Source organism: Pleurodeles waltl, unplaced genomic scaffold (assembly GCF_031143425.1).
Source record: "Pleurodeles waltl isolate 20211129_DDA unplaced genomic scaffold, aPleWal1.hap1.20221129 scaffold_70, whole genome shotgun sequence".
In the NCBI taxonomy this organism is placed as follows: domain Eukaryota; kingdom Metazoa; phylum Chordata; class Amphibia; order Caudata; family Salamandridae; genus Pleurodeles; species Pleurodeles waltl.
Window position 1 is genome coordinate 976,544 of NW_027150391.1, and position 14,190 is coordinate 990,733.

General features: G+C 47.4%; 1 non-coding gene across 1 annotated transcript; it reads right to left on the minus strand.

Annotated features, from left to right (window-relative positions):
• Positions 1-217: 217 nt before the first annotated feature.
• On the minus strand, positions 218-305 carry TRNAR-UCU (transfer RNA arginine (anticodon UCU)). The gene is given in 2 exon segments: positions 218-253; positions 269-305. It is a non-coding gene; the product is annotated as a tRNA-Arg (tRNA).
• Positions 306-14,190: the final 13,885 nt, after the last annotated feature.

Genomic DNA, 14,190 nt, shown 5'->3' on the forward strand with positions numbered 1-14,190 from the left:
GAGGGAGTCACTGACCTCAGTTTGGGCCTGTATGTGATGTATAAAGCTGGGCTCGGAAAGGCGTCATCGGCGCTACAGGAGCAGGGACCACATACTGTCCGCAGGCCTGGACCGGAGAACCAACGGCGCCCCTGGCAAAAATAGCCTCCTCGGGTAAACCCTTCCAAAAGTCATGAATCAACTTTTCTGTCATAACTTGGAGTGCTCAGAACTAAAACGACTCTGGTGGGATTCGAACCCACAACCTTTGAATGTCTTCGCAGACGCCTAGAAGTCCAACGCGCTATCCATTGCGCCACAGAGCCACCCGTGTGATGGAGGATGGGCCTGTGGTGATGGTCACCTGAAAGTGATCTGCACCCGTCACATGTGTCATGACGGTGACCCCGCCCCCGTTGCTCACAGTTACCACCGCAGCACATTGAAACTCATGTGCAGCCAAACTTCCCGGAGCCCACAGGGGCCCCAACTGCTCCATGTATGAGGGGAGGGGCCCACGCGTGCTGTGGTAAAGTCACCCCAAAGGGTCCTTCTGAGCTTTGTACTTGTTTAAAGTTCAGATAGTGAACCACTAAACACACAATGAATTCAGGCTACTGATCCACGTCATACGAGGGTCACGTGACACATCCTCCACAGCCCCCCCCCCCCCCCCCCCGGTTACATATACTTTTGTTGGAAGTGCGCGTCTGTTTTAGGCACTTTTAGTTTTCGTCCACTTGACCCGGATAAAAGAAGCCGCATAAATGACCCGTCACTGGGGATGGGGTCTGTTATGCACAAGTGAACAGCTGGGGCGTCTGGTGACAGATGACAACTCCCATCAAACCACAATAGACTTCAGGCTCCCTTCACACAGCAGCAGAGATGGAAACAATCTTCTCACAGACACTCTCCGAAAGCATTTTGTTACTTCAAGACACATAATTACAAATGAACATGCAGTTACAATGTAGCTCGGTTGTGTTGTGTGCCGGTGTGATGAGGCCGGCACACTCACAGAAGTGCACAGGGTCACACACACTTGTACCCCGGGCAGCAGCGGTGAGTGAGGCCGACGGAGAAGCGCGAGGACAAGGGACCGAAGAGAGTGAGGCCCGAGGAGGAGGATGGGGGGCAGCGCTGGGACTGGAAAACAATCACCCCGGACCCATAAACTGGGAGTCAAGGTGTGGCGACAAAAAGGGGGGGACAGAGGCCCGAGGGGAGGAGCTTGAAAACAGAGTCTGACAGTTAACTCTTGCATTTATTTTAAAAAAATCTGCTTCAAAGAAATTGACAACAGGGAGAGAAATGTGTCAGTAAATCTGTTCTATCTTAACTGATGACAAAGGCACTGGATTTTAAAATATCTTCCAGGGATAAGGCACCTGTTCCCAGATCTTTGTGAGCAATTTTGAGGGGATTGTGATGTCTACAGGTATGGACAATATATGATTCCTACACCTTACAAACCTCATTGTCTTATTTCACATTTCCTGTACATTTTTTTATACTTGCATGGTTTATTGTGTCTTCATGTGCGATGCAAAGCACTCTGACACCCTGCTATAAAAGAATACAATTAAATACATGTGTATGCCATTTGATTCATTAATAGTGCCATTACTCATAGACACAGATAAATCTTGCATTCTTACAGTTCATGCACAATTCTTACATGGGAACTTTGAACAAACTGAAAAACCTGCCTCTAAGCAGCGGTGGAAGTGGGCGGGACCTGAGGGGCAGGACGTGCCCACTCTTTATTAATTTAAGGAAAACCATTCCCCTACTTGTCCTGGGGAGACAACCGTCCTGGGACATTTAATTCCCACAGTGAAAGGCTTCAGCGGAAGGGTAAGGCTGGCAGGGCCGGACTGGAAAGGAAGGCATTTGGCGGTGCAGAGGCCCATTGGTTGAGGCCAGTGTGGGCTGTCTTTTCCCACCTACTTTTAGGATGTTAGAGACTGTTGCCGGCCTATTGTCACATAAAGAATGACAATGGACTCATCATAGCAGTCACACTGTAGGAGGGGCAGGCAGCTAAACAAGCCTTCTTGCCAGAGTGCCTGCTGCTTGACAGAAATGTAACTGTGCACAACTGGTTTACCTGCCCATGGGAGTTTGGAAGCAGGTATTGGTTTTAATTAATGGAATCACTTGAAGCTTCCTGATGACACAGATTTTTTTTTTTTTTTAGTGGTATTGCAAGAAAGTTATCAGCTGAGCTGTGAAGTGTGTGCTTTTAACTTACATCTACAAATGCACTAAGTACAGTCTGGTTACTACTAAAATTTATATTTTGTTAGCACTTTTTTTTATCTTAAACCTTTTTTGCACATTTCAGAGCAGCCCAGTGGTTTAAATGGGCTGGTACTGTCCGGTACTGAGCACCAGCACTTTTTTATTTTGAGAGGGAGAGTACCTGCACTTCTCAAGGAAAACGTAATACTTTTAATTGGAGAGTACCGGCACTTCTCAGAAACAAGCAGGTACTCTGGTGCAGAGTACCTGCACCTCTATTTTTCCATTTCAAGCACTGTAGCAGCCTATCTCATACTGTGTGTAATGCAAGTGTAAAATAATGGCTTACTTATTCACAGTGCTTTCTGTCACAGACTGTGACCTCGTAGCACTAAACACACACAAGTCACTATTTTCCACTGCAATAACCTGATTCAGTTCTGTGGCTTCTGGCTGCAGACACAGACCTCTGCAGTGTGTTAACTAATAGAGGTTTCATAATGTACAATAGTGCATTTCCCACTGGTTAACATAACTTGTATTTATTCTTCATTTGAGTTGTGTGTTATTTTCTATGTGGTTAGGTGAAAGACCAAAAAAGTTACAGAATATTTTGGCCAAGCCTTTGACCCCGCCCCATGGTGCGCAGCATCACAGTTATCTTACTTTTTTATGCACTTCGACCACTGCCGCTAAGCCATGGGTCCCCCTAAGTGCCTGTGAAGTGATAACACACTGTGAGGCTTTGTGCTTTTCCACTGCATTGGCATCTAGGTGTTAGGTTCCAAATGGTTCCCAGCCAAGACCATACTTGGACCAAGAAGGGATGATGGCCCTCTAAAGTAGGCATTTGTTTTGGGCCCAGCTGGAAGTAAACATAAGAATGCCCCCTCCCCACTGCAGGTTGCTGCCCAAACAACTGAATGCAAACAACAAGCAGATGCTGCAGCCCTGGTGTTGGGGAATTGCACCAAGACATATGCAGCATGTTTCCCTGGGCCCACAAATTGCTGTCAGAACTGGGATCCGGCGGGATTCCCCTATTTTCCATCACTGATGAGGTGGAAAGAAAGGAGGGTGAGGCAAAGAGAAAAAAGGATAAAGCACATAGATACAAACTCCCAGAACTACAGAGTTAAATTAGTTGGCAGAACCTCAGCAGTAGGTGGAGTACGAAGCTCATCCCCATACAAGGCCATCCATCCATCCATCCATCCATCAGGCCCAGAGCAAGTTTCAGACACCTCAGGAATGCTGCTCATCTTCATCACCCACTTGTGCATCTTCCTGGCACTCCCAGAATTCAAAGCCAGGCCTGATTCACACCTCGATCGAGAGAGCAATAGCTCCAATTATACTGGGTGATCATTAGGCTTGAAATGTACCAGTCTCTTGTTTGTTACAGATTGACTTCCGCTTTCTCATGTTTTATTATTTAGCATTTAAACACCTCCTTGCATGTTTTCCTTTCTTTGTTCATTTTTATTTCATCTGCCATCTTTCCCTCTCAACCCCACCAAGTGTTTCCCCCCTTTTAACACGCCTCTCCATCACTGCCCCTCTTTCCTTTCTCCTTTCCCTTTACCTTTCTCTTTCCTTTTCCCATTTTCTTTCCCTTTCACTTTTTCTTTCCCTTTCCTTTCCCTTTTTGGTTTCCCTTCCCCTTTCCCGTTTTCTTCCCCTTCCCTTTTTCTTTCCCTTTCGTTTCTCTTCCCCTTTCTGGTTCCCTTTTGCTTCCCCTTTCCCTTTTACTTTCCCTTTCCATTTCTCCTTTTTCTTTCCCTTTCTCCTTTCCCCTCCCTTTCCCTTTGCTTCCCTTTTCTCTTTTCCCTTTCCTTTCCGATTTCCCTTTCCCCTTAGCATTCCCTTTCCTTTTCCCTTTGTGCTTTCACTTTTCCCTTTTGCTTCCCTTTTCTCCCTTCCCTTTCCTTTTGCTTTCCCTTTTCCTTTCCCTTTTCCCCACCCCTTTCCATTTGTCTCCCCTCTTTGCACCAATGACATGACCCATTATATCTGCTGCTGCACAGAGCCAGAAAGAGACATTAAACCAGCAGCAGTGGGTAACTAAGGATATATCATCAGGTATGAGATAGTTAGAGGTGTGTGGGGGCAGCAAGACAGTGATAGGTGCAAACTTTGAACTATGACACTGAAACAGCCTTCTCTCAATATGATGCTGAGTCCAGACCCAAAAGGCCCTGGGTGATAAAGCGATGCTTACTGCTGTAGGGCAGGGGCAATGGTGTTAGACATTACCGATCCGTAGAATTACCTGCATGGATTCAAGACTCATATATGAGCAATGTCATAACCTGAAGAGCTTCATGTAAAAAAGCTCAACCCACAAGAGTTGAACCTCTTCTCACCCAGACTTGAAGCCCAACGTGTTGTCCCCATTGCTCCACTGATCCACCTGGTGAAATGGGCTCCACCACAAACACTGCTGATTGAGTCAAGTATTGATAATTTGTCCTATCAATTTATATTGGTGTCCTACCAGCTTATGATGGTGTCCTACCAGCATATGATGGTGTCCCATCAGCTTATGATTGTGTCCTATCAGCTTTTCATTAGTGACAAAGGTGCACAGCTCCTGCCAGTGCATCTGTAGGCCTGGGTCAAATAGAGATTCTGTGGGGCTCAGGGGCTCTTGAATTTATATTATGTCTGTCTCAAGAATTTACACTTAAATTCCACTGGATGGATCTCTTTTCAAGATGATTAAATATCGTGTGTATGCTGAGCAGGATGAGGTTCGAAATATGGACTACGTTGCACCATTCTGCGTATCACTGCCATACTTTCCAACTTTATTACTTCAAATTGTTGGGATATTGACACTGGCGGGCACCAGCTCCCCCCTCCCTAGAAGAAAGGATTGGCGCAATGTATCAGGCGGCCTCCCACGAGCTCCTCATATACGATTTACAGGATAAAACTGACATATTTCTACAAACATGGTCGCCCTTCCTACCCAACCTGACGAACTGAACCTATACTACAAGGATCTACAGCCATCTAATCTACGCAAACAAAAAGACCACCACCCCCCCATTACCTCACACAATTTTGCCCTTTGCCACATTATATCCCCCTTCTGTACTCCCCTGATAGAGTCGTCGCTACAATGACACCTCAACAATGACACTCTCTTCGATTATTCCTCCATAACCCAACTCCATATAGCCGATTCATGGCCTCCATCCCACTGCTTCCCCACACTCCCCACTTTTACATTAACATTTCCAGTAACCTGTTACCATCATCTTCCTTACTATCTCCTAACACTCTCAGCTCACTGACCCTGAAACCCTGATTTTATTTGTATTATCATTACACTCCTCACCTTTCTTTTTCTACAGTCTTATTTCCACCCTCGGTCACCACCGTTCTTATTATTATCATCATGGTCATCTTTGTTATTGTCCCCCCTTTCCCTTTTTTCTTCTTATTCTCTCTATTGTAATTGTTATTTTTATAATTAGTGATTTTATTTAACTGTGATCATCATCCCTTCTCTATAGGACTATAGTCATTTTCACTCTCCTCCCCAATATTATTTTATCAAACTAAGGGGGTGATTCCGAAACCCGGCGGTCCTTGACCGCCAGGGCCGGGGTCGGCGGGAGCACCGCCAACAGGCTGGCGGTGCTCCTAAGGGCATTCTGACCGCGGCGGTATGGCCGCGGTCAGAAACGGAAAACCGGCGGTGTCCCGCCGGTTTCCCGCTGCCCTGAGGAATCCCCCATGGCGGCGCAGCTTGCTGCACCGCCATGGGGGATTCCGACCCCCTCACCGCCATCCTGTTCCTGGCGGTTCGACCGCCAGGAACAGGATGGCGGTGAGGGGTGTCGTGGGGCCCCTGGGGGCCCCTGCAGTGCCCATGCCAATGGCATGGGCACTGCAGGGGCCCCCGTAAGAGGGCCCCACTTTGAATTTCAGTGTCTGCTTAGCAGACACTGAAATTCGTGATGGGTGCTACTGCACCCGTCGCACACCTTCCACTCTGCCGGCTCCATTCGGAGCCAGCTTCCTCGTAGAAGGGTGTTTCCCACTGGGCTGGCGGGCGGCCTTTTGGCGGCCGCCCGCCAGCCCAGTGGGACACCCAGAATGACCACCGCGGTCTTTTGACCGCGGTACGGTCTTCTGGCGGTTCCCGCTTGGCGGCCGGCTCCCGCCGCCCGCCAAGCTTGGAATGACCCCCTAAATCTCTTCTGTTCGCAGAAATACCCACATTCGTAGCACTAGATTATTGTACTGACAAATCAACTCATACCGCAAAATACTTATCCACATCTTAGGACAGAACGACCCGTTTGTCTTCAATCAACACCCTCCACATGGAGATCGCCCGAATTTATTCCCCCCACACCATTATCTCTCGAATATCGACAATCATCTCCATGCACCTATCCTTTTTTGGTATCCCGACCCCACCAGAGAAGGGTTATTTCTAGGGACAGACACAAATAACCATACAACGACACACCCGTGTGAGAGACACAGATTATGTTGATGAGAGATTACTAAACTATTGCTGAATACTACCACTAGCATACAGACACCGTTCTATAGCAGTATCACGTTATGGATGTCTCCGACGACTACAGCTATACCACATGTTGATGAGACTTGAAAACCCCCCTAATTCTTATATTTTCTAGATTTACTGACACAAGACCTCTATGCTAACAGTACAGGCTCTCAAATGTAAAAATTAATAGTGATTTCAAGTGTTTTTTCATTTGGCGTGTTCATAAACAGTGACCATATACTGTAAAGATTGTATACCCTCTAAAAAGTGGGATTCTATCTGTTCCGTATACCTGTTCAATGATACGAAATAATAATAAAAAACTACAACACACACAAAAAAAATAATTGTTGGGATACTGTTTTTTTTCATTCAAACCACAGCCTAGTTATTGGAGACATCCTGGAATATCTTGTGAAACTGCAGATTAACAGTGTTATGAGATCAAAGCCAACTCCCTGAGCAAGGAGAGAGTTATCAACCGATGGTAGCCATATGATGTCAGGAAATACAAGGTGTGCAGCAGTCATTGGATTTAGTGACTGAGAACACTGCTTTGCACTGGAATCTTTGCTAATGAAGATATGCATGAGTGAGAGTAAGGCTGGGCAGAGTGCTCAAAAGTCAATCATTTATGTTGTATCATTTATTAGGTCCGCCAGTAAATAGATTAAGCTGTCTGTCTTGACTAATGCTATCAGCACACAAAATACACAGAACAGAGCAATGGGTCAGTCTTCTTCAGCCACTGTTGAAAGAGTTATTCAGATTTAGCAATACCCTAAAGTGCAATCACTCTGTGTTGTATGCATTATTCATTATGTTGGACGTTAGCTTTTGCATCAGACGTAAACAAGTAAGGCCATGCCCATGGGTTAGTCCTAGGACCATCCTGATATCAGAGTCTAGCCCTGGACTTACTGCAACAGCTGCTGCCTCTGTTGTGTGCAGCTTGAGTGAGGGCAAGAGCTGGACACACTGCAGTTACTATAGGAGCCTGGCTTTCTATGCAGTGTACACAAATGATGTGCACTGAGCAGAGAGTCTAAGCAACCCCACCTTGGTGTACAGAAGTACAAACTAGACCATCTAATGCTCTAACTCTTATGGTAACTTGGTCGAGCAGTTGGGCCAATCTAAAGTCCTAAGCATTTGTTGTACTCACAGTATCGATAAATGTGGACACATACTCAAAAGAATAACTCGAGATCAATTTACAAAAATGCTTCAGATTTTTGTAAAACTTTTAAGACCAGGATCATCAAAATCAGGTAAGTACTTTTTAAGTTATGGTTTTTCAAAATTTATCAAAAATAGTCTTTTTGTGAATAATTACACACCATAAGACTCAAAGGGAGAAAACCTTACAAATGCTTATAAAATCAGGTGATGTGTTTACCAATGCTTCATTTTATTTTTAGGTTGAGGTTCTCGGGATGTCCTGTGGACCAGCTGGGGAAGTTCGGGTGGCTTCTGGTTTCAGCAGGAGTAGCTGCTGAAAAGTCCTTGGAGCTGGTGCAAGACCACTGCGGGGGACAACTTGGAAAAGCGCTGCACAGGCAGACTTCAAGTTGAGTCCGATGGGTTTCCTTGGAGTGTAGAGGTCGCAAGGGGTGGGGGACTCTTAGAGCACAGCTGGTTCTCTGGTGCAGGACCCAGGGAGGCCAGGTGCAGAGCAGATAGGTGCCCTTGGAACACGGAAGCAAGTCACTTTGAGGGTGGATTGCAGGTCAGAAGGGCCACTCTGGGGGGTGGTTCTTATGTGTCCTGAAGTCCCTCGACTGGAGCTTGCTTCTGGTCCTTGGACAGTCTGGAATGGACTTTTCTTCTGGGTATCCGGCGTTCGAGGTCCAGGTCCCCTGGGCTGTTGCATGGTTCAGCCACTGGAGGTTGCAGTGCACCAAACTTGCCACACTTGAAGGATTTGTTCTCCAGGACTCGACAATCACCACTGAGGAGTTGCATGGACATCGGACGGACTTTACACAATCCCAGAGGCCCTTCACTCTTCTGAAAATCAATGAAGATGTCCATCCAGAGTAAAGGCATCACTCTCTGCAACAAAGAAGCAAAAGACCAGTGATGTCCAGTTCACTGTCTAGCCACTGACACAGCAGCCGGACCAAATTCCACATCAAATACCAGGCAAAAAGTGCGGGGGCTCACCATGTTAAAATAGGCGCTTTCTCACAATGACCCCTGATCCCAGTACAGCACATTAGTTTTCAGTGCATGGATTATTGCTGGGACTCATTGTCTGTACTCACTCATTCGTGGAGCAGAGATACGGCACTGGGATGGTTCATGGTTGACCTGCTAAGGCTGCATGGTTGCTTGCACAGTGCATCATCTTATGACCGTGACTCAGTCTGGCCCAGCATGGCTGACAGTGCTTTAGGCTTAAGAGGGCAGGTGCATGTATCTCTGTGCAGAGAGTCAGTGACACTATTGGTTATGTGGTGCCAGGCAGATGTACCATGAGATGGTGACCCTGCCCTGGGTGCTGCCCCATCCCAGCCCCCTCCACTGCTGCTGTGTGTTCTGCAGTAGGGGCAGTGCAGAGCATGTTCAACACAGACACCTGTAATTGTTTACCTGGTTCTTTCACCTTTCCTTCCCTTCTTGTGTTGATTACCTTAGTGAGGATCAAAGGAAAATGGGAAAGTGCAAATAATAGCATCATAGGCCAAGGAAACAACTGGAAATTCACTTTCCAAGCCCCCTGCTCCCTACCAGTGAGCAGAACAGGGGCAGCAGAACATCCTGATGTCATGAACACGTCTACCCCGATCCACAATCACCATAAATCCTTGATCCTGTGACAGAAGTTCATCGAAGAAGGAAACACCCTGCTCAATGTGTCTGCCTGATCATTTTCCATGTCCAGTAGCCAAGTCCATTGAATGAAGTGAAATGTGAGTCTTTTTTTAAAAGAGAAGAGAATGTGCCAAAGTGTCAGACTCTGAAAGTTAGTTCCCCTTGTCAGTCAGTTTATGTGAGAATTTGGAGCCTGATTGTCCGTCCTGATCAATAGAGCTCTTCCTCTGAGCAGGACAGATCACAAAAGCAGACTCATCCAAACGTCCATCAAATCTCTCCAGTTGAAAGACAAACCAGTGTACTGGGCCATCCAGTGCCCTTGAGCTGACCCCAGACCTAGAGTGGCACCCAACCCTTTAGAAATGGCATCCGGGGTTTGATACCTTGGGAAATGTGACTACTTACAAGCCACCATTGAGATGCACACTTCAGAGATTCTGCTACTGCCACCTACTGGTGAAAGTAAGTTAGACGGAGTCTTCATACGAAGAAAATGTAGTTTTCTTATTAACTTTGGTTCCATTCAACGTATTTGTATGAAACTTTTTTAAAAAGTTCAACTACTTTGGTTTGCTCATTGCAAGCATTCAAGCAATCCATTAGGCGAGGAACAACAGAAACGAGCTGTCGCAAAAGTGGCAATTTAAACCCAATAGGATTTTTTGGTCTTCAACACAGAGCAAAAATGAATAAACAGAATTGCACTAAATTTAGCCTGAAGGTAGAACTTTATTCAAGGACTGCACTTTTGTTGTTTTGGTGTGAATCTGTTAAGTATTTTGAAAAATAACAATTTACAACTGTCAAGGTTGAGCATAATGTGGTCAAATTTTTAAGATACTTGGACCGGTAATTTGCAAAGACCTCTTGCAGATTACCAGAAGCTAGAAACTTTGGTGCCTGTGGCCCACCCCCATTGCACATAACAAAAACCAATAACAGCGGGGTTGGACATCAATGAAGGGTGGAGCGCAGAACCTGGTCCAAACCGGGAGACCAAGCTCTGCGCCCACCCCTGCGACATACAGCAATAGGCAGTGTAGAGAGCATGTCAGATGCCCACCGAGGGTGGGGTGTGGCCATGTGCACCACCCCACTGCTCATGGGTGGTGAGGGGCAGTGCCAGAGCTCATCAGGACCTGCACTCCTCCCCTTCAGCGCACCACCAGAGGTCATGTAGAGTGGGTTTGAACACTTGGGAAGGTGCAGGGCCAGGCCTGTGGACAGCTCCTGCACTCTACCTCTGCTGCTCACTGTCAAAGCCATAAGCAGCGGGGGCAGACGCCTATGTTAGTCCTGTGGTACCTTCAAGATTCTCAAGCCTGGTACTGTAACACCAAGGCAACCGCACCGTAGGTAATTGGGGTATTAGATGTGCAGGATGTGAGGTCTGTGCAAGTAATAGGCTCATAATTTCCCCTTACTGTGAGCCAAGCACCCCATTGTACTGCTTGAATATCTCAGGGTAGCGAATCATAGCAGTCCAAGGCCTGCTCAAGGGATGTGGCGTGGGGCTGGTAATCAGCGCTCGCTGGCACGCAACAATACGAATCAATAAATGATTGTCCAGTCTTTGCTTTTCCTTTAAAAAAGGAAACATACACTTATCTCTCACACACGCATTGCTAATTATTATGCATACTTTTACAAATATGTACATAAGGCAGACGGAAAGTACCTTAGATGACATTATGAAATCTCATTTAACTGTAAAAGGGTCATGTCCCCCAAAATCACAATACCCCCCACCTATACTACATAACACATCATGATATAGGAGGGCATCATTATTAATAAAGTGGCCTATTAGCTCTATAAAGGGTCATCACATTACAAAAACAACAAACCACATGTTAAAACACCATCAATTTTGAGAAAATGCAATGATCAATAATAAACATGGGTCAATTATTAATATTAATAAAGCATAGCGACCTTCATCAGTAATCACAGTCAACATAATTATATCAATAATACATTTCAAACTGAACATAGCAGGCATCTGTGTGCTTTTTATATACTTTCAGGCCACATACAATGCATCCATATGAACAGCCCCTAGAGGGCAGAACTTCCTGGACACATAATATGAAACCATAGAAAGAGCCCCTAGAGGACACTACATTATATGTTTCTTCTTTACGTACCTTCAAGCCATATACAATTCAGCCATACGGCCAATGACCCCGGTTCAGGATCCACCTTGCCTGGCAGTTCAGACTGGAATATTCCTATGAGGGGCAGGGTCAAGGCTGATTTGCATATGGCTGGGTCCAAACTGAGGTAGCATGATGTGCACAATAATGATGGACTGGGATGTGGCCCGAGTGATTATAAGTGAATAATAATAATTCATGCATTCCATCCATCACTTTTTTTGGATACTTTTTTGGGTCGGCCTAAGTGAGACAGCTATGCCCAGATGTGAGTCCAATGCACACTGAGTCACTGGAAGCAAGCCATACCAAACTTATGAGTCCATAACAAGGACGAAACCATTTCTAGGTTGCTTGTGTTTTGGGTTCGGGAAGGACCTGGTCTGGCAGCTCAGGCTGGGCTACTCTCACTGGATCAGAGTTGACACTGATTTGCACATGGCAGAATCCAAACTGAGGTGGCATGGTGTGACAAGTAACAATGGATTGGGGTGTGGCCCCAAGTGATTACCAGTGGCTGAGGTAATTCATGTATTCCATCCATCAATTTCTGTATGCTTTTAGAAAGTTGGTATTTTCTTCTCCCAACCATTTGGCGCCTGCTTCCTGGTTCACATGAATAGGTGTAGTTGGCAGTTGGCCTTTGTGCATATCTCCGATACAGCCACATCAAAAGAGGACTGGATGTTGACAGAATGGGCCATGCTGACAGGATGAGCGGTGGAGGTGAGCAGAGCACCACTTGCACTTAAAAGGCACTGCCTCAACACACGCACACTGGCCGTTTGTGACCCCAGACATCCTGGGACAAGAGCAAGGAGGCAGGAAATTCCAGACACTTCTGTAGGGGAGAAACTCCAGAAGTTGTTCCCACTTCAAAGCTGGCACCTAGTATAAAATTAGGACCCTCAAATCCACTCTTCAGTTCACTTCTGGACAGGGAAGGACTCTCAGAGAACTGCCCTGCTGCCTGTGGATGGCTGTGTACTTCGGAGAACTGCCCTATTACACCAAGAGGACTGCCCTGCTGCCTGAAGTCTCCCATATGCTTCCGAGTACTGCCTTGCTGCTTGAGACCTGCTTTCCTGCTTGAACCCGGGGCTACCAAAGTTACTCTAAGGTCTAGTTGGCTGACCTCCTGATCAGAACCTAGGGACATGAAAGGCTCTAACCATCTCGACCCTGCACCTGGAACCAGCCTGAGTGAGTCCTGACCCTCCAATTGGTGCCCCCTAAGTCTTGGGGCCTCAGAAGGGGTGCTAAACGTGCCCAGATAGCCCAAATCCAAAACGTGGGACTTAGAAACTTTTCTGCCAAAATGTGCTCTGAGAACCGAGAGGAAACCGTCACCAAACTGCCCATGAGCCCTCTCATGGTGCATTGCCAGTCAGCTTCACTTCACAGTAGCACCCATTGTATTCCTTTCCGCTGCAACACAGCCTGCTCAGTGGCTTCCGTCTGGAAGGGCATTCTGCCTTCCAGAGCCCTGGTCAGAAACAGCCTGCATCTTCGTTCCGCTAGACATTTACGATTTCCGTACAAGAGACTAAGGGGGTCATTCTGACCCTGGCGGTCGGTGACCGCCAGGGTCACCGACCACGGGAGCACCGCCAACAGGCTGGCGGTGCTCCGTCGAGCATTCTGACCGCGGCGGTTCAGCCGCGGTCAGAAACGGAAAGTCGGCGGTCTCCCGCCGACTTTCCGCTGCTCGGGAGAATCCTCCATGGCGGCGGAGCGCGCTCCGCCGCCATGGGGATTCTGACACCCCCTACCACCATCCTGTTCCTGGCGGGTCTCCCACCAGGAACAGGATGGCGGTAGGGGGTGCCGCGGGGCCCCTGGGGGCCCCTGCAGTGCCCATGCAAATGGCATGGGCACTGCAGGGGCCCCCGTAAGAGGGCCCCACAAAGTATTTCAGTGTCTGCAAAGCAGACACTGAAATACGCGACGGGTGCAACAGCACCCGTCGCACCTTCCCACTACGCCAGCTCCATTCGGAGCCGGCGTCCTCGTGGGAAGGTAGATTTGCCCTGGGCTGGCGGGCGGCCTTTTGGCGGCCGCCCGCCAGCCCAGGGCAAATCTCAAAATACCCTCAGCGGTCTTGCGACCGCGGAGCGTTAATTTGTCGGGGGAAGACTGGCGGGCGGCCTCCGCCGCCCGCCAGTCTCAGAATCACCCCCTAAATCAGAACATAGGAACCTTCACTGCGACTTCCTTCAGACACTCCCTGACGACAATACCTCCTCCACGGACAACGCCGGCTGCCTTGTCCAGCTGAACTGTACCTTCTCATACTTTTTTCTCTGAAATTTCTTCTAAGTACAAAGGTAAGCGGAGACCGGGCCCAATCTACTTTGTGTATCTGAACCGTGCTCCACCGCGATCAGCAATAACTTTCAACTTAGCCCCGATCTTGCCAACTAAATGTCAGCTGTTGATCTCTTACGTGCTATT